Source organism: Dasypus novemcinctus, chromosome 8, assembly GCF_030445035.2.
Source record: "Dasypus novemcinctus isolate mDasNov1 chromosome 8, mDasNov1.1.hap2, whole genome shotgun sequence".
Taxonomy (NCBI): domain Eukaryota; kingdom Metazoa; phylum Chordata; class Mammalia; order Cingulata; family Dasypodidae; genus Dasypus; species Dasypus novemcinctus.
In genome coordinates this window covers 59,744,541-59,769,887 of record NC_080680.1, presented here as the reverse complement: position 1 = coordinate 59,769,887, position 25,347 = coordinate 59,744,541, and the positions used below count along the sequence as shown (strand labels likewise).

The 25,347-nt window shown below is 39.1% G+C and overlaps 1 long non-coding RNA gene across 1 annotated transcript in view; it reads right to left on the bottom strand.

Moving 5' to 3' along the window:
- LOC111765830 (uncharacterized) overlaps positions 1 to 25,347 on the bottom strand; it is a 68,781-nt gene that overhangs the window by 14,381 nt on the left and 29,053 nt on the right. Inside the window, exon 5 of the long non-coding RNA XR_002798057.2 lies at positions 10,117 to 10,229. This is a non-coding gene — a long non-coding RNA (uncharacterized lncRNA). The remainder of the gene's footprint in view (positions 1 to 10,116; positions 10,230 to 25,347) is intronic.

Genomic DNA, 25,347 nt, shown 5'->3' with positions numbered 1-25,347 from the left:
ACAAAGACTAAATAGAAAAATAGCAAAAGAATGTCCTCCACTTTCAGTCAATACTTTAAGTGTAAATGGATTAAACTCTCCAGTGAAAAGGCAAAAATTGGTGGGATGGATGTAAAGTATGACCCAGCTATATGCTGTTTATAAGACACTCACCTTAAATTCAAGACATAAGTAGGCTGAAAATGAAAGGATGGAAAATAAAACACAAGCCGAGTTTTATATAACCAAAAGAGAGTAATAACCAAAAGAGAGCTGGGGTAACTATACTAAATCAGATAAACTGATTTCTAGTGAAAAAAAAAATGTTATAAGGGAGAGAGAGGTCATTATATATGATAAAGGGGTAAATTCAACAAGAAGACAAAACAATTATATATATGAACCAAAAGAAAGAAAAGGATATTCCATATTCATGGATTGGAAGACTAAACACTGTTAAAATGTCAATTCTACTTAAATAATTTATAAATGAGATACAATCCCAATAAAAAATTGTAATATCCTTCTTTATAGGAAAGGAAAAGTAAATCATCAATCTTATAAGGATGGGTAAGGGGCCTGAATAGCCAAAACCGTCTTGAATACTCACACTTCCCAATCTTAAAACTTATTACAAAGCCACAGTAGTGAAAATAGCATAGTACTATCACAAAGGCAGACATCTAGACTAATAGAATAAAATTGAGAAATCAGAAATCAACCCTAACATTATGGCCAACTGGTTTTGACAAGGGGATCAAATCTCCATCTGATTGGGAAAGAAACTTCTCGTCAAAAAGTGGTGCTGGGAAAAGTGGATGTCCATATGTAAAAGAATGAATGCAGACTCCTACCTCATGCCATATACAAAAATTAACTAAAATTGGCCAAAGACCAATCTAAAAGAACCTGAATTATAAAAGTCATAGAAGAAACATTAGGAAAGCATACCCAGGACCTTGTTTTGGCAATTGTTTCTTAGACTTAACACCCAAAACACAAGCAACCAAAGAAAAAATACATAGATGGGAGCTCATCAAAATTAGAAAGGAAAAAAAAAAGTGTGTGCATCAAAAGAATTCATGAAAGTAAACTGAAACCCTACACAATGGGAAAAAATATTTGGAATTCAATATCCAATAAAAGTTTAATATCCATAATGCATAAAGAAATTCTACAACTCCACAACATAAAGGCCAACAATCCAATTTAATAATGGGCAAAAGACTTAAATAGATATTTCACCAAAGAAAATATGCAAATGGCCAATAAGCACATGAAAAATTGCTCAACATCATTAGCCATCAATGCAAATCAAAATTACAATGAGATACTATTTCACAACTATTAGAATGACATCTATTGGGAAGCAGATATGGCTCAATGGATAGAGTGTCTGCCTACCATATAGGAAGTCCAGAGTTTGATACCCAGGACCTCCTGGCCCGTGTGGTGAGCTGGCCCACATGGAGTGCTGCCATGCGCAAGGAGTGTCGCCCCACGCAGGGGTGCCCCCCACGCAAGGAGTGGCCCCCATGCAATGGAGTGCAGCCCTGCGCAGGAAAAGCAGCCTGCCCAGGAGTGGTATGGAAAACTGACACAGCAAGATGATGCAACAAAAAAGAAACACAAAGAAGAGACAATATGAGATGCAGTGAACTAGGGAGCAAGAGAATGATCACCTCTCTCCCACTCTGGAAGGCCCCAGGATGGGTTCCCAGAGACTCCTAATGAGAATGCAACAGACACAAAAGAACACACAGCAAATGGACACAAAAAGCAGACAACAGAGTGGGGGGAGGGGGGAATAAGAAAAAAAAGAATAACTACTATTGAAAAAAATAAAATATTAAAAGAACTGGAGGGGATGTGGAGTAATAGGAACACTTGTCTTTTGTTGGTGGGAATGTAAAATGTGTGCAGCTGCTGTGAAAGATAGTTCAGCAGTTTTTCAGAAAATTATGTAAAGAAATACTATATTGGGAAGCAGGCTTGGCCTAATGGCCCAATGGATAGGGCGTCCGTCTACCACATGGGAGGTCCGCAGTTTAAACCCGGGCCTCCTTGACCTGTGTGGAGCTGACCCATGCCACACTTAGAGTAGCATAGAAAGGAAATGTAATGCTGGTTTGAGGGATCAAAGGAAAGCTTTAATGTGGTGGTAGAATTTTATTTTAGACTTATACGATAAGAATTTTCCTTGGCAACAAGGGGACAGGTATTCCTGCCATATAAATACAAATTCCAAATTATGTTGCAATTATCTATTGCTATGCAACAAGGACCCCAAATTTAATGACATAAAATAGCAACCATTTTATTATGCTCATGGGTTCTGTGAAACAGAAAGTTAGGTAGAATGCGGCAGGACAGCTTGTCTCTGCTTCATAATGTGTGGGCCTAATCTATAAAAACTCTAGAGCTCTAGATATGTCTGGGAAGGACACAATACTTACTGGATGGAATCGTCTGGAGGCTTCTTCACTCACATATCTTGCTACTGGCTCAAAATAACTCAAAGGCTATGCTTAACTGTGACTGTGGTTAGGAGGACCTATATGAATGGTCTTTCCAGGTGGCTTGAGATTCTCACAGCATGGCAGTAGGGTTCCAAGAGGGAATGTCCCAGCAGGAAAGAAGCATCTGGACAGCGAGCATTAAAGGAACCTAAGGAAGCTGCACAACTTTTAGGGTCTAGTTTTGGAAGTCACTTAAGCATCACTTCTGCTATAATCTATTAGCTGAAGCAGTCACAAACCCCTCCAGATGCACATCTTATATATCACATCTTGAACAGAGGAATTTCAAATAATTTGAGTACATCTTTTAAAACATCCAGAGCATGCTTGGAGAATTATAAATAGTTCATTACTGACTGGAAGGTAAAATGCCGAAGGGAAATGTAGCTGAACAAGTAGGCAAGGCCAAGTCATAGAAGCATTGTTGATCTTGAAGCTCCCTGAAAAGGAATGTAGACTTTGTCCTGTATTTAATGGTCCTAGGCATCAATGCCTTTATAGCAAGGAGAATCATTGAGGACTATTAAGTAAGTGATGTCAAGATTCTAGGACAAATTCTGGTACATGGGGTAGATATATTAGAAAATACAATTCAACCTAATTTAAAAAATAAAGATAATTTACCTTGAATAGCCAAAACCATCTTGAAAGGAAGAATGAAGGTAGAGGACTCGTACCTCCTGATTTCAAAATGTATTACAAAGCTGCAGTAATCAAAATAGCATGTTACTGGGACAAGGACAGGCATATAGGCCAATGGAATAGAATAGAAAGCACAGGAATAAACCCACATATCAATAGCCAATTGATTTTTTTTTTGACAAGAGAGTCAAGTCTTCTTAATATGGAAAGAATAGTCTCTTCACAAATGTGCTGGGAAAACTAGATAGACTAAAGCAATAGAATTAGAAGACCCCTACCTCACAGCTTATGCAAAAATTAACTTAAAATGGATCAAAGACCTGAATAAAACAACTAAAATGATAAAACTCTTAGAAGAAAACTTAGGGGAAAAGCTATAGGACCTTTATTAGGCAATGAGTTCTTAGATATGATACAAAAGCATGAGCAACAAAGCAAGAAACAAACAACAAAGCAAGAAAAAATAGATAAACTGGACTTCACCAAAAGTAAGATCTTTTGTGCATCAAAAGACAAAAAGATATCAAAAAGTGAAAAGACAAAAAATAGAATGAGAGAACATTGCAAATAATATATCTAATAATGGTTTAATATCCAGAATATATAAAGAACTACTATAACTCAACAACAAAAAGACAAACAATCCCATTAAAAATTTGGCAAAGGTGGACACATGTGGCTCAAGTGATTGAGCACCTGCTTCCCATATGGAAGGTCCTGGGCTCAGTCCTCAGTGCCTCCTAAAAAAAACAAAAACAAAAACAAGCAAACAAATGAAAACACAGCTCAGGAGAGAGTAGATGTGGCTCAGTGGTTGAGCACTGGCTTTCCACATATAAGGTCTGGGGTTCAATCCCTGGCCCTGGTACCTCAAAAAAAAAAAATTGGCAAAGGACTTGAATAAACAGTTCTCCAAAAGAGATATATAAATAGCCAAATAGCATTATTTGCAATAGGGAAGAGGTAGAAAGAACTCAAGTATCCTTCAACAGAACAATGGATAAACAAAACATGTAATATACATATAATGGAATATTATTCAACCATAAAAAGGAATGAAGTTCTAATATATGGATGAACCTTGAAAACATCATGCTAAGAGAATAAACAGACATAAAAGAACAAATAGTGTGATTCCACTTCTTTGAAATATTTGGAATAAGAAAAATTCATAGAGATAAAAAGTAGATAAGAGGTTATCAGGTGCTGGGGAAGGGGAAGTTATTGCTTAATGGACAAAGAGCTTCTGATTCAGGGAATGAAAATGTTTAAGTAATAGAGGGTGGTGATGGTAGCACAGCATTGCAAAAAGTAACTACGGTCATTGAATTGTATGCTTAAAAATGGTAAATGACAATGTTAAGTTATATACAATAAAAAACATTTGTAAGGAAGCAGATGTGGCTCAAGCAATTGGGCTCCCATCTACCATATAGAAGGTCCAGGATTCGATGCCCAGGGCCTCCTGGTGAAGGCAAGCTGGCCCACGTGGAATGCCAGCCCACACGGGAGTGCCACCACACACAAGAATGCCGCCCCACGTAGGAGTGCCAGCCAATACAGACAGCTGGCATGACAAGATGATGCAACAAAAAGAGATATAGAGGAGAGACAATGAGAGATGTAGCAGAACAGGGAGCTGAGGTGGCACAAGAGAATGACTGCCTCTCTCCCACTCCGGTAGGTCCCAGGATCAGTTCCCAGAGCCGCCTAATAAGAATACAAGCAGACACAGAAAAACAGATAGCGAATGCTCACAGAGAGCAGAAAATGAAGGGAGGGGGAAGAAATAAATAAATAAATCTTAAAGGAAAAAAAAATAGTTGTAGAGGGAAGCAAATGTGGTTCAAGAAATTGAGCTCCTGTCTACCACAGTCACTTACTAGGTTCAGTTCCTAGTACCTCCTAAAGAGAAGACGAGCAAAGAAAGCACACAGTGAATGGACATAGAGAGCAGACAGCAAGTACAAACAACAGAGCGGGGGAAGGGGGGGAGGAATAAATAAATAAAATAAATCTTTTTTTAAAAATAGTTGTAGCAATTACAGGGCCTATATTTACACACCACATCATGTAAAGAGAGAGAAAACTACCCTTATTCTAACATTTCTATAAAATCTAAAGATTCACCCTAATTAGCAGTCTTAGGTCAAATACACACAGAGGAACAAATCCAAATGTCAAAGGAGACAGAATAATCTATGTTATGTGCCCCTTCTGTAAAATTATATGAATTTTGAAGTGGAAAGATAAAGAATTATGGGGAGGGAAAACAAGGAAATGAATACTAACAAGACAAACAGCAAGAATACAAGTTGGCCTCAATAATTGTTTGCTGGATGAAAAAATTATTTCCAGAATTAATAATATTTGTGACTTAATATGATCTCTCTGGTGTAAGTGTGAAGGAGGTGAGAAACACTATAAGAACAGAGGCGAGGAAGATACTGAAACAGAGGTAATGTCAGGAAAAAGGAATGGTTAAATTGAATGAGGGAGAGAGAGACAGAAAGAGAGCAATGACCTTTAAGCGTGTCCTTCCTTAAAGATGTGCTGAGAAGCTCTGGTGTGTATTCTTCTTCCCTAATACATTTTAAAATGCCTCCTTGACATTTTTATTCATCTGGATGCCCCACATACTCCTTCATCTTAACCTAGAAATAAGCTCAAGTCACTCCTATTCTGAAAATACAAAATATGTATGAAACTTGCCTTTTTTTCTTTTCAGGACGTACCAGGGATTGAACCTAAAACGTCATAGATGTGAAGCAGATGTTCAACTACTGAGCTTCACCTGCTTGCCGAGCCTTCCTTTGACTTCACATTCCCCTCTAGCACAATTACCCAACTTATTCCTACCAATCCTTTGGCCACCATTTTCCTTATAAAAATGACAACCCCCCCAGGTCACCGACAACTTTCTATTTGCCAATTCCAGGGGGTATTTTACAGACATGTTCTTACCGGACTGAATGCTGCATTTGACACTCTCAAACTCTACATAAAATGTTGCTATGCCCTCAATGTGTGTGGCTTCACACTCTTCTGATTCTTAAAACCTTTCCTTTTTTTCATTCTACTCTCATCACCCTGCCCCAGAGCCTTAATTATGCATGTTCTTCAGAAACCTCTCCGGTTCTTCTTGAACGAATGATGCTATACCTTCACTGTAAAAAAATTGTAGATACTGCCAACATTAGAAATGTCACTAGTCTGTGCTGAAATTAGGGAGAAATCTAGAATCCCTAACAAGGAAGTATGGAGTAGGAAACAGGTTTTGGAAAAGAAATGATGAGTTTAGTTTTGAAGCAAGATGTCCAGGAGAGATGTCCAGCAGGCAGCAAAGATGGAAGTTTGCTGTTTGTTTTTTGTTTCTATCTTTTTTTTTTTTTAAGTTGGAAGTTTTAATTGTGGTGAGAAGATGGGACTAGAAGTGCAGACTTCCTCACTGAGGAGATAACTGAGTCATGAGAAACATCAACCTCTCGCCTATTTCCCTGACTCCCTTGTTCCCATGCACCTCTAGAAGCACAGGTTGCTCTAGCAGGATCCAGTTGAAAGGCTGTCGTCCAGCCCCATGTCTCCAGCTGTCAGGGAGATGCACAGCCACCCTTGCAATCAGACTGCCTTAGGTCTGGTCCAGAGGCCCCAGTGCTTCCACAGCCTGGAAATTAATACCCAGATTCCATGGCAACCTTGGCAGGCCTCAGTTGGCAGAGGTGGGGATGACAACAGCCAAGCCCTCTGACACTACACCTTCGGGGCAAGGGGAAAGGGTCAGGCCAGGCTGGAGCCCCCACAGGCAACCAGTTCCCACTAGATTTATTTATTTATTTATTTTTAGGAGGTACCAGAGATTGAAGTCAGGACCTCGTACATGGGAAGCAGGCACTCAACCACTGAGCTACAGCCGCTCCCCAATGAGAGTTGGTTTTGGGTTTTTGTTTTTGTTTTGTTTGTTTGTTTGTTTTTAGGAGACAGGGGATTGAACCCAGGACCTCGTATATGGGAAACAAGCACTCAACCATTTGAGCTACATTCACTTCCCTCCCATTCGATTTAGAATGCAGTTGGAGGAGACCCAGGAGAGGAATTACTTTCCTGAAGAAGACCAGCAGGAATGTCAAGGCAGAGGGCGAATGTGATCCTACTGAGGGTAGTTAAGAGATAAGCATCCAGAGGATCCTTCTGGTGCCCTGGTAAGGAGAGAAGACTGGAGGGCATCCAGGGGAGAGAGAAATGAACAGTCCCTTCAGGTTTAGAGAAGAGGTTGAAGAGAAAGGAGCAAGAGTCTAGAGAAAGTTTGGAGTATGGTCTGAAATTCTCTGAGGCTGTAGGGAGAAACCAATGGGTTTAGTCTTTAGAAGAATAAGAGGACCAAGATTATGCGCAATTTATGTTTAGAGTAAATTGGAGGAACTGTGGTCATTAGAAGACAAATAAAATAAAACAAAGGGGAAAAGTGGAGATGATTTAGTCCAGTTAATGTCCAGCATCCTGCACATTTCCCAGTATGCTGCTAAACCAGAATCAGCGTAAATCTGATGGTTTAAATAGCTTCCCAGGTGTTCTAGATGGTCAGCCAGTTTAGAGAGCTGGTACAGAGGATACTGGGTTTGGGCAGGTGCTTGGCCTTCCTGCTGCTGCAGCAAAAATGCCCTGGAAGGAAAAAGGAGAGTAGAGCCTTGAGGCCCTCTGGAATCAAGGGCATGAGCTGCATGATATAAAATAGCAAAGGCGAGGGGGGGGTGGGGGGGGGCGGCGTTGAAAATGTATCATGTTCAAAGATTGTCAAAGCAGAAAGGAAACCCTGTTCAGTAAATTCTGAGGTAATTTATCAGCGGAATTTGAAGTAGAGAAGTGAAGAAAACAAAATTTGTACTTTGAAATTTGAAAATTGCCTGAGAATAGAGTAGACCATTTTTGCTAAATATACCAACATAACTATGGAACATTCCAGAGTACCTACCATGTGCCAAGTACAATGTGAGTAGTTTCATAATTAAATTTTTTCTTTCATAATTGGGATTTTATTGGTTGTTTTGAAGATCAGCACACAGACATTATGAACAGTTTACATACCATTTTTAATGTATACAAAATCTAAAAAGCCACTTTAGAAAAAAATCACTTTTCTAAAGTGAATCCAGTGATTTTCCAGCTTAAAATTTAGAGGCAAATTTTCTGTAAGAGGATATCATGTACCAAAATCTTCAAATATTGATAAGCAATATGGTAAGTCCCAATAATTCATAATTTAATATCATACACATTACATATTCAAATTTCCCATCTTTCCCAGCACAAAACAAAGATATTAGGAAAACTGGACTGCCACGACCAAAGGTGAAGGTGTTAGAGAGTACCCACAATCCCGACAGGGAAAGGAAGATCAGGGAGAATTTTCTTTAAAAACAATTATACTAAAAAATATGAGAAAAGGAGTAATTTTAAATGATATTTAAAATGACTGCAACTCCAAATTGCCATTTAACATAGGATATAAAATCTGCCCCCACCCCTTCTGGAATGTTAAGTTTACATCCAAGATTATCAAGCCTCCTATGATTCCTATTTCACTATTTTCTGGTTTTACAAAATAATAAATAGCCAGCAAGTAATTTCATCAATTAGAAAAAAAATTTACATGTTAAAAATGGAATGAGGTGAGATTCCATTAAAAAACTTACATTTACAAAATAGTTGATAAAAATTGTACAAGAGAGAAGCGGATGTGGTTCAAGCAATTGGGCTCCTGGCTACCATACAGGAGGCTTCAGGATTTGATTCCCAGGGTCTCCTGGCAAAGGCAAGCTGGCCCATGCAGCATGCTGGCCCAAGTGGAGAACTGGCCTACATGGAGTGCTGGCCTGTGCAGTGAGCTGGCGCAGCAAGATGATGCAACAAAAAGACACACAGGAGATACACAGGCAGCAGACCAGGGATCAGAGGTGCAGCAAGAGATTGGGCCCCTCTGCCACTCTGGAAGGTCCCAGAGTCAGTTCCTGGTGCCACCTAAAGAGAAGACAAGCAGACACAGAAGAACACACAGTGCATGGACACAAAGAGTAGACAGCAAGCACAAAATCAATGGGGGAGGGGGGCAGGAATAAATAAATAAATCTTTTTAAAAGATTGTATGGGAAGGGATAGACAGGGACAACTAATAAGACGTGGAAGTGGCATATGATATTAATTAGATTTGGCTTCTTTCTCTCCTGCTTCCTCGAGGCTGGGCTCTTCTCATGTTAATATCTCTGTTTTCTATAGGTAAATCTTCTTTAGTTTCTTGGTTAGCTCCTTTATTTCCCCTTTACTCCACTTTACCCTTATGGTTGCACTTTTCTTGCCTGAAGATTTACCCTTTCCTGCTGCCTCTTTTGACTTTGTTTCCACTTTCCCAGGAACAGGTTTAGCTGACCATCTCCTCTTTGGCTGCTCCTTCCTCTTGTGCCTCTTGGCAGCCGGAAGGGTGTGTGCCAGGGGCTGTGGGTGCTGAGAGCCTTTGCCAAACTGGGCCCTGCTGCTCCTACCACTGCCCAAACTTATAATTAAAATTTTATTTATCAAAATGAAGACACCATAAGGCAGGTATTATCACCATTTTACAGGGGGGAACTGAAGCACAGAAAAGTGAAATACCTTATCCAGGTTTCTGAACCAAGCCTGTGTTCTTTCCATGGCACTGTATTGCAACCACAGAATGTTCTAGTGTTCCTGTGTATGTTCCTTAGACCAGGCTAGTGGAGATGGCTTGTCTGATAAGAACCTGCACCCTGCAGCTTGTGCGGCTGAAGGAATACCAAGATAACTAGTAGAAAGGAATGATGCTATCACATTTTCTTTAATGACAAAGGATGAAATGCTTCACCCATTGAAATAAAAGAAGGAATTAAACAAATGCATGACTTACAGTATTATTTTTCTTCTGTAATAAGAAATATGAGAAAACTAAAAGCAGGCTTTGAACACTTACCATGTTCTGTAAAGACATATTACTTTAAAGTCAGAGTGAGTCAGCCAAGAGGAGGCCATTCTTAGCTTTCCCTGAAGCTCTGTTTTCTCAAGCATACTCCCAAATATTAGATCCTGAAAAAAGAGAGTTATGATGTCCAAAGTAAACCAGCCAGAGGCAAGAGTAGCACTCAAATGTCTTTTTAGTCATTACTATTTTTCCTCCTACTTCTCAGCACGCAAATCTAAGGGCCAACCCACCAGGTGGTTGTGACAGCAATTAAATAAATGTAAGAACATTATTATCACCCATGTAGCAAAATATTTAATTATTGCCCAAACGATCACAGTATCAGAATGAAATCCCAAAAATAATACTCTTTCAGTATTGTCAGTTTATTTTTAGAATATGCATCTATGCATATATTAATATGTAGATGTGTATATGTATATTTTTATGCGTGTTTATAAACATTTTTTTCTGTTCTAATGTGGAACTGGTGGTCCAAAAAGTGCTACTTTCATAAGGCTAACCTAATATCAGAGGCAGTGGCCTGGGCTTGGAGGAAAGAGAGTCTCTGTCATGACCTTGGGTCACTATGATCTTTCAAGACGAGAACAAAGGCATGTGGAGGGCCAGGCAGCCTTGGTCATGTTGGCCGTTGAAGTTCAGCTTGCCCTATTTTCATCCTCCTTGGACACTAACACAGTGCCAGGTGTGATTCTTTGGTTCTCTGCCCAGCTTTGCAGAGATTGCAAATGGCGCCGGTCACATTCACTCATGACCAGAAAGCACATCCCTGATCCTGAATATATCAAACAGTGTAGGACATGGAATCTGAGGCAGAGGAGGCACAGCAGGGCACAGAGTTTGGAAGAGGGAGAGTTCAAGGCACTATTTCAGGAAGAAGGTAGAGTGTTTTCAGGACCCAAAGGGAAAAGTCTCCCTTATGATTAACCTATGCAAAGAATTAAAATGCAATTGTTGCAGTTCTTGAATTGTAGATGTTTTTCACACAGAGAAACTCTGAGAATATTTTTTGTTCTTTCATTTTTGTTTTGGTTTTGGTTTTGGTTTTGGTTTTGGTAGCCTCTAACATTGGGAACTGAACTGTCTAATTGATCTTATAACATCTTGAAATAATATCATTTCCTGAAAGGAAAAATAAAAGAAAACTGGTATTCTGTAGACTATCTTATCACTACCAAAGCTGACACTGAAAAAAATTGACTGATCCTTGTTAAGATATATATTTATCAAATCGACAATGTTTTTCTTCTTCTACGTTGTTGAGCAAATAAATAGGAAAAAATAACCCATATTAAAATGATTAAGTACTTGGATGTCACCTATTATAGAGGCAGAATACTTCAGAATTAAATAAATATGTAAAAGGGAGATGAGACTTTTACTCATTGTGGAAGAGTATCGTGATGTTTTCATTTTGAAAATATATTCTGTGAATGACTTCTCAAAATACATTCTTTAGGTACTCAAGAATGTATGACAATGGAAAAATAATTACCTTTTCAACTTGAGAAAGAAAACTGTTGGAATGGTTTAGACAATGCCTATCCAAAAAAAAAATGTTTCTTAGGCCACAATTTATTCTCTAAACCTTGGAAAGCTTATCATTTATCATTAATTTTTAAATAAAACAGGAAATACCTGTACTAAAAGAACTTTTGAAAACAAGCAGAATAATTGGCAAGGAATATTTTGGAGGCCACCGACAATAATGTAATGCCAGGATTAGTCTTTCAAAAAAACATGAAATTATAGCTGGGAGGTATATGTAGCTAAAGATTCAGGATTCCAGTGCTAAGCATTATAACTTATTTCTCTTGATATTCGGATATTTTATTTAACAAAAAACACATGGAAGTTGTTCCCAGGAACCGAATGCAGAGTTTCTATGTGAATCAAGCTTCAACTGGATATAATGGAATACAGATATAACTGGAATAAAGATAAAGTACTTTTGTGTTAGGCAGTTTATGATATTAAGGAAATAATTTTGAAAACTGGTATGTAGTATATAAGTATATATTCCTAGCCGTCTTCATTCAAAGAACAACTCTGAGATGACTGTGTCTATTTGTCTTTTAATCTGGCCTCACTCTCCAATTGCCCATATTTTTCTTTAGCATGTAGGAGTTTGTAGGATTAACACTGTGATATCCATCCAAGAAGTTTGCACTTACTTTTTTCGAAATCTGCAGCAGATTTTTCTGCCTCCACCAGGCAGCTCTCTACTTAGAATCCTCTCTCTTTGAACTAATATCAATGTTTATTCAAGGGAAGTGGATTTGGCTCAACTGGTAGAGCGTCCGCCTACCACATGGGAGGTCCAGTGTTCAAACCCAGGGCCTCCTGACCTGTGTGGTGAGCTGGCCCACGTGCAGTGCTGATGCACTCAAGGAGTGCCCTGCTACGCAGGGGTGTCCCCTGCGTAGGGGAGCCACATATGCAAGGAGTGCACCCCATAAGGAGAGCTGCTCTACTCAAAAAAAATGAAGCCTGCCCAGGAGTGGCACCACACACACAGAGAGCTGAAGCAGCAAGATGACACAAAAAAAGAGACAGATTCCCGGTGCCACTGACAAGAATACAAGCAGACACAGAGGAACACACAGTGAATGGACAGAGATAGCAGACAACTGGGGGGGGGGGAAGGGCAGTGGGGAAGGGGAGAGAAATAAATAAAAAATGATAATAATAAATCTTAAAAAAAAAAGTTTATTCAACTGGCTTATCCTCTCCTGACCCTTTCTCCTTCCCTCCCTTCCTTCCATCCTTTTTTCCATAAATAATTGAATATTTGTTATCTGGAAGATAAAAGAAACAGAGAGAAATAAGAAAATATGGTCAACATGTAGAGTTTTGAAGTGCCTTAACAGTTGAAGGGAAACAATTCAGTCATTTGTTCACAAATACTTATTGAGCACCTACTCTGCTCTGGGCTGGATAATGTTCTAGGTGTTAATTTTTTTTCTGTATTACAGAAGATGTGGGTTTATAGAACAATCATGCATAAAACACAAGATTCCCATATGCCATCCCATTATTAACACATTGCACTGGTTTGCAATATTTGTTATAATTGATGATAGAACATTTTGTTTGTGCTGTGTAGTTTCAAAGGATTTTTAAAAATTTTATTCATTTACCATATATACTACCTAACATTTCCCTTTTAATCATATTCAGATATATATTTCAGTGCTGTAAATTATGTTCATAATATTGTCCTACCATGACAACCATAGATACCAAACATTTCCATCATTCCAAATGGGAACACTGTACATTTTAAATCTTAACGTCCCATTCCTCACCCTTACCCTATCCTCTGGTAACTATTTCCAAGATTCTGACTCTATGAGTTTAATTATTTTAATTATTTTAAGTCAGTGAGCTCATACAACATTTGTCCTTTTGTGTCTGGCCTATTTCACTCAACATGATGTCTACAAGGTTCACCCATGTTGTCATATATAACATAACTTCATTCCTTTTAATGACTGAATAATATTTCATTGTATGTATAAACTACATTTTACTTATCCATTCATCAGTTGATGGACACTTGGGTTGCTTCCATCTTTTGGCAATTGTGAATAATGCTGCTATGACTAGCAGTGTGAAAATCTCTGGTTGAGTGCCTGCTTTCAATTCTTCTGGCTATATACCGAGTAGTGGGATTGCCAGGTCACATTAGTTCCATACTTAGTTTACTGTGAAATAGCCAAACTGTCTTCCACAGCTCTGCAACATTCTATATTGCCAACAGCAATGAGTGAGTCTTCCTATTTCTCTGCATCCTCTCCAACACTTGTTATTTTCAATTTTTTTTTTTTAATAGCAGGCATTCTAATGTGTGTGAAGTGGTAGCTCATTGCAGTTTTGATTTGCAATTCCCTGATGGTTAATGTTGAGCATCTTGTCATGTGCTTTTTGGCCACTTGTATTTCTCCTTTGGAGAGATGTCTATTCAAGCCTTTTGCCCATTTTTTAATTGGGTTGTCTTTTTGTTGTTAAGTTCGATGATTTCTTTATATATTCTGGATATTAAACATTTATCAGATATGTGATTTCTAAATATTTTCTACCATTGTGTAGCTTGACGTTTTATTTTCATGATAAAGTCCTTGAGGCCCCCCAATTTTTTAATGTGATGAGGTCCCATTTATCTATTTTTTCTTTTTGCTTGTGCTTTGGGTATAAAGTCTAAGAAACTCTTGCCCAACACCAGGTCCTGAAGCTGTTTGCCTACATTTTCTTTTAGGAGTTTGATAATTCTGGCTCTTATATTTAGGACTTTGATCCATTTTTAGTTGATTTTTGAATAAGGTATGAGAAAAGGGTCCTCCTCCTTTTTTCTTTTTGCAAATGGAGATCCAATTTTTCTAGCAGCATTTGTTGAAGAGGTGATTCTTTCCCAATTAAGTGGTCTTTTCCCCTTACCAAAAATCAATTGGCCATAAATGTGAGGGTTGTATTTCTGAGCTCTCAACTTTGATTACATTGGTCTATATTTCTGTCTTTGTGCCATTACCATGCTGTTTTGATTACTTTGGCTTTGAGCAAGTTTAAAGCTGGGGAAGTGTGAGAATTCCTTCATTTCAATATGGCTTTTTCAAGACAGCTTTAACTAATCGGGGACCCTTACCCTTCCATATAAATTTAATGATTTACTTTTACATTTCTGCAAGAAGGTTGTTGGAATTTTGTTGGGATTGCATTGAATCTAAAAATTGCTTTAGGTGTTGACATCTTTTCTTAAAAGTTCCCCTCCCCCCACCCCAGGATGGCTCCCTCATCTATCTGCTCATTGTCTGCTCATCTTCTTTAGGAGGCACCATGAACCAGAACCGAACCTGGGAATTCCCATGTGGGAGGCAAGTGCCCAACTACCTGGGCCACTTCCGCTCCCTGTTGGTTGTGGTATCTGCTTGTTGTGGTGTCTGCTCACTGCAGCATCTGCTCATTGTGGTGAGTGCAGTGTCTGCTAGTTGTGGCATCTGTTGGTTGCAGCGGTTGTGCCATCTGCTGGTTGCAACGTCTGCAGGTTGCAGCATCTTCTTGCTGCTCATCTTTAGGAGACATGGGGAACTGAATCCAGGACCACCCATGTGGGAGGTGGGCGCCCAATTGGTTGAGCCACATCTGCACCCTGGGTATTGATATTTTGTTTTTTAAGATTTATTTTATTTATCTTCCCCCTGCCCTTGTTTGCAGTTGCTGTCTGCTCTCTGTGTACATTTGCTGTGTGCTCTCTGTGTCTGCTTGTCTTCTCTTTAGGAGGTACCAGGAACTGAACCTGGGACCTCCCATGCGGAAGAGAGGAGCCTCAGCTTCCTGGTTTGTTGTGTTTCTTATTGTCTTACCTCTTTGTGTCTCTTTTGTTGTATCATCTTGTTGTGTCAGCTCGCTGCACCTGCCCCTTGTGCCAGCTTGCCTTCTCCAGGAGGCACCAGAAACTGAACCTGGGACCTCCCATGTGGTAGGCAGAAGCCCAATCGCTTGAGCCACATCTGCTTCCAGTACTGACATCTTAATAACAGTGTTCCAATCCATGTACATGGTGTGTCATTCCATTTATTTAGATCTTTAATTTCTTTTAACAGTATTTTGTAGCTTTTTGTATACAATTCTATTACATCCTTGGTTAGAGTTCTTCCTAGGTATTTAATTCTTTTAGTTGCTATTGTGAATGGAATTTTTTTCTTGATTTATTCTTTGAATTGCTGATTGCTTGTATATAGAAACACTACTGCATTTTGGGTGTTGATCTTGTACCCACCACATTGCTGGATTAATCATGATCTCTAGTAGCTTTCTTATAGATTTTTCAGGATTTTCTGCATGTAATATCTTATCATTTACAAAGAAAAAAACTTTTACTTGTTCCTTTCCCATTTGGATGCTTTTTCTTTCTATTTCTTGCCTGATAGCACTGGCAAGAACTTCTAGTACAATGTTGAAAAGCAGTGATGACTTTGGGTATCCTTGTCTTTTTCCCAATCTTAAAGTGACATATTTCAGTCTTTCACCATTTATAAGATGTTAGCTGTGGGATTTTCATATATGCCCATTATCATATTGGAGAAGTTTCCCTCTATTCTTAGTGTTCTAAGTGGGTTTTTTTTCAAGAAGAGATACTGGATTTTGTCAATTTCTGCATCAACTTTCTGCATCCACTGAGATGATCATGCATGAGTTTTTGGTTCTCTAATTCTGTTAATGTGGTGTGTTACATTAATTGATTTTATTATCTTGAACCACCCATGCACACTATGTAAATCTCACTTAATCATGGTGTATATTTCTTTAAATGTGTTGTTCAATTTGATTTATCAGTATTTTGTTGAGGATTTTTGTATCTATGTTCGTAAGGAATAGTGGTCTGTAATTTTCTCTTTTTATGGTATCTTTATCTGGCTTGGTTTAAGGGTGATGCTAGTCTTGTAGAAGGAATTAGGGGGAGTTCCCACCTCTTCAGTTTTGTGGAAGAGTTTGAGCCGAAATGAAGTTAAGTCTTCTTGGAATATTTGGTAGAATTCCCCTGTGAAGCCACCTGGTCCTGGGCTTTTCTTTTGGAGGTTTGTTTGATATTCAGATTCAGTCTATTTTCTAGTAATTGGTTTGTTGAGATCTATTTCTTCTTGAATCAATGAAGGTAGTTTGTTTGTTTCTAAGAATTTGTCCAATTCATCTAGGTTATATAAATTGGTGTACAGTTGTTCATAGTATCATTTTATAGTCCTTTTTATTTCAGCAGGGTTGGTAATAATGCCCTCCTTTTCATTTCTGATTTTCATTATTTGAATCCTCTCTCTTTCTCTTTGTCAGTCTAGCTAAAGGTTTGTTGATTTGACTGATCTCTTCAAAGAACCAAACTTTGGTTTGAGTAATTCTATCTTTTATTTGTTTGTTTGTTTGTTTTCTATTTCATTTATCTCCACTCTGATCTTTGTTATTTCATTCCTTCTGCTTGCTTTGGGTTTAATTGGCTCTTCTATTTCTAGTTATTCCAGTTTTGAGGTTGGGTCTTGATTTTTAACTCTTTATCTTTTCTAATATGAGCATTTAGAGCTATAAATTCCCTCTAGCACTGCTTTAGCTGTACATCATAAGTTTTGATATTATGTATTTTTCATTTTCATTTGCTCTATAATAGATATTTCCCAATGTCCATTGTGACTTTCACTTTAACCCATTGGTTGTTTAAGAGTATGTTTTTAATTTCCACATATTTGTGAATTTTCAATTTCTCCCTCAGTTATTGATGTCTCACACCATTCTGTTATGGTACGATTTCAATATTTTTGAATTTTGAGACTTGTTTCATGACCTAACAGAGGGTCTATCCTGGAGAATGACCCATGCGTACTCAATAAAAATGTGTATTCTGTTTTTGTTGGGTGAAGTATACTATATGTCTGTTGGTCTTGTTGGTTTAGAGTATCATTCAAGTCTAGTATTTCCTTACTGATCTTCTGTCTAGATATTCTATCCATTATTGAAAGTGGTGTATTATACTCGCCTACTATTATGGTAGAACTGCAAATTTCTCCCATCAAATCTATCAATATTCTTCATATATTTGGGGGCTCTGGTGTTAGGTGCATAGAAGTGAATAATTCTTAATCATCTCGTTGAACTATTCCCTTTATCAGTATATAATCACCATCTTTATCACTCATAACAGTTTTTGACTTACAGTCTATTTTATCTGATATTAGGACAGCTACCCTAGCTCTCTTTTGATTAGTATTTGCATGGTATATTTTACTTTCAACATACTTGTATCTTGAATTTAAAGTGAGTCTGTTGCAGACTGGCTATAGTCAAGTCATGCCTTTTTAATCCATTCTGCCAGTCTCTTCCTTTTGACTAGAGAGTTTAATCCACTTACATTTAAAGTCACTACTAATAATGCTTGACTTTCTTCCACCATTTTGCTATCTAGCCTTTGTAAGTCATACTTTTCTTCTTGTCCCTCAATTCTGACATTAATGCCTACTTTTATATTTATTTGATTTTTTGTTGTACCACATTGCCTTCTCTTTTTTATCTGGATATATTTTTCCTCTAGTTTCCTTGTGGTTACCATGGGGTTAAGATTTGACATCCTAAATATATAACAAGCATATTTGGTTTGATACTAACTTAACTCAATAGCATGCATGTATTAGTCAGGGTTCTCTAGGGAAACAGAACGAACAGAAAATATCTGTAGATAGTATGAGATTTTATAAAATTCTCTTGCATGACTGAGGGGGTGCACAAGTCCAAAATTCACAGGAGGCTGCAAACTAGGGGCTCCACTAAAGGTCCTTGATGAGTTCCCAGTAGACATTGGCTGTCCAAAGTAGAGCTGGAAATTCTCTCTCTGAATGCTGATATCACCTACCCTTTTAAAGCCTTCAACTGATTGGATAAGACATCACTCATTATTGATGGCAATTTTCTTGGTGGATTGTAGATGTAATCAGCCATCTATGCAATCAACTCACTGATGATCAAAGTCCATGGAATGTCCTTGTATTACAATTAGTTCAGTGCTTGCTTGACCAAACAACTGGGCACCATTACCTGGTCAAGTTGACATGTGTGACATGTGTGCCTAACCATCACAGTCCCACCCCTTGTCAACTTGGCAGCCATACACATCACCTTAAACCAAACCTAGTCTCTAAATAAACACCATAATATACATACATACATACATATATTTCCACCTAACATTATTCAACTATCCTGCATACAACTGGAAACACACTAATTCCCTCCATAATAGGGTGCAAGGCCTTGGGTAATATTCACTCCTAAATTTGATATCCTTAAATATTATGATATGAAACTAATACAACATTTGTCGTATGATAAGGGAAAAGGTTAAGGAAGACAACAAAGATATTTGTTCTACATACATATGCAGTCATATTCACACAAAACAAGGATGACATATTTATTACCATTACAATCCTCATTTCTATAACCAGTCACATGGCTGAAGTTCATATTTATCACTACCTTCTTCCCCTACCCATTTCATGTTCCTGTTACCCTTAACAAGCAACTCAGCTGGCTGTGGTTCTTTGCCAAACTTTCATTCCTGAGGACTCTGGGCCATTGTTAGTCCTGCTTGGATTGGGTTGTTGCAATTTTCCACTGATGTTAATCACAGAGCATGGTAGTACTAAGACACACCCTAGAGAATCTCCTGTATTCTGGGCAAAGTCTTCTTTTCCTTTTTAGGTACCCAGACCTCATATGTGGGAAACTGGTGCTAAACCACTGAGCCACATTGACTCCCTTGAGTTGGTTTTTTCATTTGTTGACTTGTAGTTTGTTTAAGAGGCACCAGGGATTGAACCCAGGATCCCCCATGTGGGAAGCAGGCGCTCAGCCACTTAAGCCACATCTGCTCCCCAAAACTCTTCTTTACCTCCATTACGTAGGTGCAGTCCTATTTCCCCTTGATAGTCAGGATCAATCACCAAGCCAGCACAGTAATTTCCTTCTTTGCCTGTTGATTCAGAGGCATAAGTTGCTCAAAGAAGCCAGGTAGTAGTCTTAACATCCAGTTCAATGGAATCATTGTTGTGTTCCCTGGTGGAAGCGCTCCTCCTTTTGAAACTAAGATCTGTAGACCAGCAGAGCCTAAGGTTGCAGGAACAGGAAGCAAAAAATTTCCTAGTGGATCACTAGGGGTAACAGTGAGTGGTGACACTCCCATTTCCACCCCTTGATTCCTGGACCCATGAATCCTGGCTATGGGAGAAACAGCACCATAGAGTGGACACTGATTTAAAGCATACACAGCCTCCTGAAGAAAAATGCCCTAGCCCTGCAAGGTATTGCCACCTATTTGGCACTATAAGTGAGTTTTCAAAAGACCATTCTATGGTTCTATAAACCCAACCGCTTCAGGATAATGGGGAACATGTTAAGACCAGTGAATTCCATGAGCATGTGCCCTTTCCCACACATCTTTTGCTGTGAAGTGAGTTCCTTGATCAGAAGCAATGCTGTGTGGAAGGCATGGCAGTGGATAAAAAATTCGGTAAGTCAATGGATGGTAGTTTTGGAAGAAGAATTGCATACAGGGAAGGCAAACCCATATCTGGATTATGTGTCTATTCCAGTTAAAACAAATCACTGCCCCTTCCATGGAGAAAGTGGTCCAAGGTAATCAATCTGCCACCAAATAGCAGGCTGATCACCTCAGGAATGGTGCCATATCAGGGGATGAGTATGAGTCTCTGCTGCTAACAGATTGGGCGCTCAGCAGTGGCTGTAGCTAAGTCAGCCTTAGTGAAGGGAAGTCCATATTACTAAGCCCATACATAACCTCCATCCCTACTTCAATGGGCACTTTGTTCATGAGTCCATTGGGCAATGACAGGAGTGTCTGGGGAAAGAGGCTGAGCATTAGCCGTGAAGCAGGTCATCTTATCCACTTGATTATTAAAATCTTCCTCTGCCGAATTCACCCTCTGCTGAGCATTCATGTGGGACACAAATATTTTTATGATTTTTGCTCACTCAGACAGGTCTATCCACCTATCTCTTTCCCAGGCCTCTTCATCACCAATTTTTAAATCATGTTCCTTCCAAGTTCCTGACCATCCAGCCAAACCATTGGCAACAGTGTACAAATGCACCTCTGTCCATTGCTTCTTCAAAGTAAAATGAACAACCAGGTGCATTTCTTTAAGTTCTGCACATTGGGAACATTTGTCCTCACCACTGTCCTTTGTGGTCTTCCCAGAAAGGGACTGCAGTGCTACAGCTGTCCACTTTTGAGTGGTAACAGCATACCATGCAGAACCATCTGTAAATCAGGCTGAGCTTTCTCTTCCTCAGTCAACTGATTGTAATGAACTCCCCAAGAGGCCCTAACTTTGGACTAGGAAAAAGAAGGTAACATGGCAGGAGTGGTGACCATAGGTATTTGGACCACTTCCTCATGTAACTTACTTGTGCCTTCAGGGCCAACTCAAGTCCTCTCCTGTATATACCATTTCCAATTGATTTCAGATTGCTGCTGTGCATGCCCAACTTTATGGTTTGGTGGGTCAGACAAAATCTAGATAATGATAGGCATCTCAGGTCTCATGGTAACTTGATGGCCCATGGTTAAATGTTCAGTCTCTAGTACGGCCCAGCATAGGTCAAAAGCTGTTTCTCAAAAGGAGAGTAGCTATCTGTAGAGGATGGCCTGACTTTGCTCCAAAATTCTAGGGATCAGCATTGTGAGTCTCCTTGGGCCTGCCAAAGGCTCCAGACAGCATCTCTATTTGCCACTGACACTGTTCAATCATATGGACCAAGTAGCAGTGCAGCTTGCACAGTAGCCTGGATCTGTCTCAGAGCCTCCTCTTGTTCTGGTCCCCAATCAAAACTAGTAGCTTTCTGGTCACTTGGCAAATGGTCCAGAGCAGCACACCTAAACTGAACATTGTGCCTCTTTTTTTACTGTAGTAGGGGCTAGATGCAACAGCTTATCCTTCACTTTAGAAGGGATATCTTGACATGCCCTACACCACTGGACTCCTAGAAATTTCACTGAGGTGGAAGGCCCCTATATTTTTGTTGGATTTATCTCCCATCCTCTCTCATGCAAATGCATTACCAATAAGTCTAGACTTATTGCTATTTCTTGCTTACTAGGTTCAGTCACCATGATATTGTCAATATAATGGACCAGTGTGATGTCTTGTGGGAGGAAGAAATGATCAAGGTCCTTGTGGATAATATTATGACATAGGGTCCAGTTCTTTCTGTCCCCCCATCTTTTTTTTTTTTTAACTTGTTACCACTTAAATCTTTGTACATTGTATATACAAAACCATAGAGTTCACTTGCATTTTAGCCCATATAGGAAGTAAGAAGGGGAGTTACATACCAAACAATTTATTACTTTAGTACTGGGAATCATAATTACCCAAATTGTTACCTTTAGCGCAAGTCTTTATTTCTTTGTGATGCTTTGAACCACAGTCTCGTATTCTTCCCTTTCAGTCAGTATAGTCTACCATTGCTTGTAGAGCAGGTCTAGTGGTGATGAACTCCCTCAGCTTTTGTTTATCTGGGAATGTCTTATCTTTCTCTCATTTTTGTAAGACAGACTCACTGAATATAAAATTCTTGCCTGATGATTGATTCCTTTCAATATTTTAAGTATTTCCACCCACTGCCTTCTTGTCTCCATGGTTTCTGATGAGAAATCAGCACTCAATGTTGAGTCTCCTTGAACATAACCCATAGCTTTTCTCTTGCAGCTTTCAGAATTCTCTATTTGTCTTTTGCATAATAGTGTGGTCAATAAACGACGGGTGTACTTTTCTTTGTGTTATCCTGTTTGGTATTCTCCGGGCTTCTTTGGTGTACATATTCATGTCTTTTGCTAAGTTTTGGAAGTTCTCAGTCATCATTTCTTTGAATATTTCTTCTGGCCCTTTTTCTCTTTCTTCTTCTTCATGGACTCCAATAATGCCTATCTTGTAATGCTTGGTGATGTCCCATAGGTGTCTCTGGCTATATTCCCTTTTTTTTTGCAGGTGGGGGACAACAAAACCTTTTGTTTATTTTTTTTTCTTCTTTATTTTCTTTTAAATGTTACATTCAAAAAATATGAGGTCCCCATATACCCCCCACCTCCTCACCCCACTCCTTCCACATCAACAACCTCCCCCATCATCATGGCACATTCAATGCACCTGGTGAACACACCTTGGAGCACTGCAGCACCACATGGACAGTAGTCTACATTGTAGTCTACACTCTCCCCCATTCCACCCAATGGGCCATGGCAGGACACACAATGGCTATATTCACTTTTATACATATTTTTTTCTTTCTGCTCCTTAGCCTGACTCATTTTAAATTCACTGATTCTTTCTTCTGCCAGCTCCAAACTTTTCTTGAAACCCTCCTTGGAATTTTTCATTCCAGTTATTATGGTCTTCAACTCCAGTAGTTCTTTTTGGATCCTTTTAAAATTTTCTATCTCTTTACCAAGATCCTCAAATTACTGATTCATTATTTTCCTGATATCCTTTAGTCCTTTCTCTGTATTTACCTTCATCTCCTTGAGAATATTTAAGGTAATTTTTTATAGCCTTTGGTATTTCCACACTCTTGTCTTCTTCACTGGTGTTTTCTGGATTTTCCTTTGGATGGGACGTGATTTTCTGTTTCTTTGTCTTTTATTCTTTTTTTGCACACTGTACATTTTAGTATTGTAAAATGTTAACTCTGTGGTTTTTCTCCTAAGATATTCATTTCTTTTTTGTAACCAGCTCATGATAAGACAGAGATATTCTTGAGCTTTATTCCTCCTTGCTGGAATGTCTGCCCATGGAGAATGCAGTGTGCAGGATTTTACCTGCCTCTCCTGCCTTGTGACTTGTCCTAGGGTTTTGACTGTTACTGTTTTGGAGCTCCCATGTTTACAGGAGTTTGGCTCTCTCCTCTGTTTCACAGGAGATAGACCTTCTCCCATGTGTTCAAAGCTGGCAAGCCTTTGCTCCAGAATGTCCATCTCTATAGTTTCTTTCACTCCATTCACTGTCTCATACTGCTTTTGCCTGGAGGGAAAATTATGGGAAGAGGGCCATACCAGAGAGAAGTTTCCAAAATTTGTCTTTCCTAACCTAAGCAGTGACAGGGACCTAATAAAAAAGCACAGACTGGTTGCAATGTACCCTGGGGTATCAGGAAGAGCACCAAGTACTTCTTCCATGGCTTCCTAAAACTGAGATTTCTTGGTCTACTCAGCAATTGCAGCCCTTCAACAACTGTCCTTATGAGGAAGTATAACCTTTGTCCTAGGTGGTTTGAAACAAAGGCTACTGGTGCTTTTGTCTGGGGTGGGTTGAAACAATGGTCACCTTCAGAGCCAGACCCCCAGTTTCTGAAGTCACTAATCAAAAGCTTTGATCAGTGATAGGCCAAACCACCCCTGATCCTCAAGGAGACGGTTTTTATGGCCCTTTCTGTCACCAGCAAGCTAGGTCGGGTCTGGACCTCAGGCAGCCCACCTGAGTGGGGATGGGTGCCCATAGCCACATGGGGAGAGAGCAGTTTATTGTTCTCTGCCATAATTTATCAGCCTCTTCCTCCAGTTCTTCCCTGGACGCTATACAGTGTTCTTCTGGTCTCCAGAGTTTCAAAATAGTTGTTTAAAACAGTTCCTGCCTGTTCTGGTAGAAGGACGGAGTCTTTGATTTCCCTACTCCACCATCTTCCCGTCTCTCTAGTTGTTAAATTTAATAAATGAAAAAAAAAAAAATCCAATCCAAAATGAATATATCTAGTGGTATCTTTGAATTAAGGATGTTGGCTTAATTCATGGAGGTTTGGAGGTTAGGTAGGATTGCCAGATAAAATACAAGATCCCAGGTTAAATTTGAATTTCAGATAAACCACAAACAAATTTTTAGTATAAGTATGTTCCATGCAAAATTTGGGATGTATTTATATTAAAAAGTATTTGTTGCTTAACTGAATTCAAATTTAACTGTGCATTTTGTTTTCATTTGCTAAATCCGGCAACCCTAGTAAGGACAGGACTACAATGCTGCCTGCCCTTTACAATAGCTGGTTGGGAGCTGGAAGAGTGAGATCCAGAATAGATAGTCCAAAATGTCAGAGACTGGCACACAGATGAGGCTTTGAGTATGCAAAGCTAGGTAGTGAGGATGCAAGTTAAGAAGTAGGAGCTGTGGGGAGCTGATTACGTTTCCTAATATGACCATAAATTATTGTGGAAGGAGAAAGACACTGAGTTAAAAAAAGGAGGGGTGAGGCAAAGAGTTGGGCAAGTTGGTAGGAGGTTGGAGTCTATTGAGGAAAGTTCAGTTTTGGTTGTTTGGCCCTCTGTGATAACTACTTTTCTCAAATCTTCAGCAAAATCTGTTGCAAATGCAAATTTGCATATATGTAAACAGAGGAATAGGGAATGTTTTATACAATAATGTTCTTGAAGGCTTAGTTTGCTGGGGTCCCAGTCATATATCTTTACCGTGGACATAAGTGAGGTAAACCAGACCAGTTGGTTTTTCATTTTGTTCTATTTTGCTCCTGGTGTACATCTCTATCTATGGAATGTCACGTTTTCTGGAGCTGGTTACAGTATCTAACTATCCATATGGCAGGTAGTCTCTGTCAGTCCTTGCCCCAGGTCCAAGCACCATCCTTCGTACTTGCAGTAAGTACTCAGGAGAAGGCTGCTGT